Raw genomic sequence first — 396 nt, 5'->3', positions numbered from 1 at the left:
AGAAGCACCGCTGCCCTACTCCGAGTTAAACCTGTCCCAGGCAAAGACGGAGGAGGAGGACAGACTTGGGGAAGGCTGCTAGGTATGTGGACATGGCCAAGCTTGTGGTCTGACCCAGGCCCAGCTCCAGTACGGAAGTACAACACCCCAGCAAGAGTCAGCACAAGGTGGCCTGAGCAAGCGTGGCATTTGAACAAGCCCGAGTCTGCCAGCACTCGTCCTTCGGCAGCGCCAACGTTTGCCCGTCAGCCTCACCCGGCCGGTGAGAAAGTTTAAAACCCGAAGAGCTCTCGGGATGCTCTGCCCCAGCTCCAACGCACCCGGGGGAGCGCAGAAGGCAACGGGGGGGGCTGCTTGGGAAAAGGGACCCCCATCCTCTGGGTCTCCATTTCTGCC

This window comes from Fulmarus glacialis, unplaced genomic scaffold, assembly GCF_000690835.1.
Source record: "Fulmarus glacialis isolate BGI_N327 unplaced genomic scaffold, ASM69083v1 scaffold15493, whole genome shotgun sequence".
Taxonomy (NCBI): domain Eukaryota; kingdom Metazoa; phylum Chordata; class Aves; order Procellariiformes; family Procellariidae; genus Fulmarus; species Fulmarus glacialis.
The sequence above is the reverse complement of the archived record's forward strand: the minus strand, read 5'-3'. Positions refer to the sequence as shown.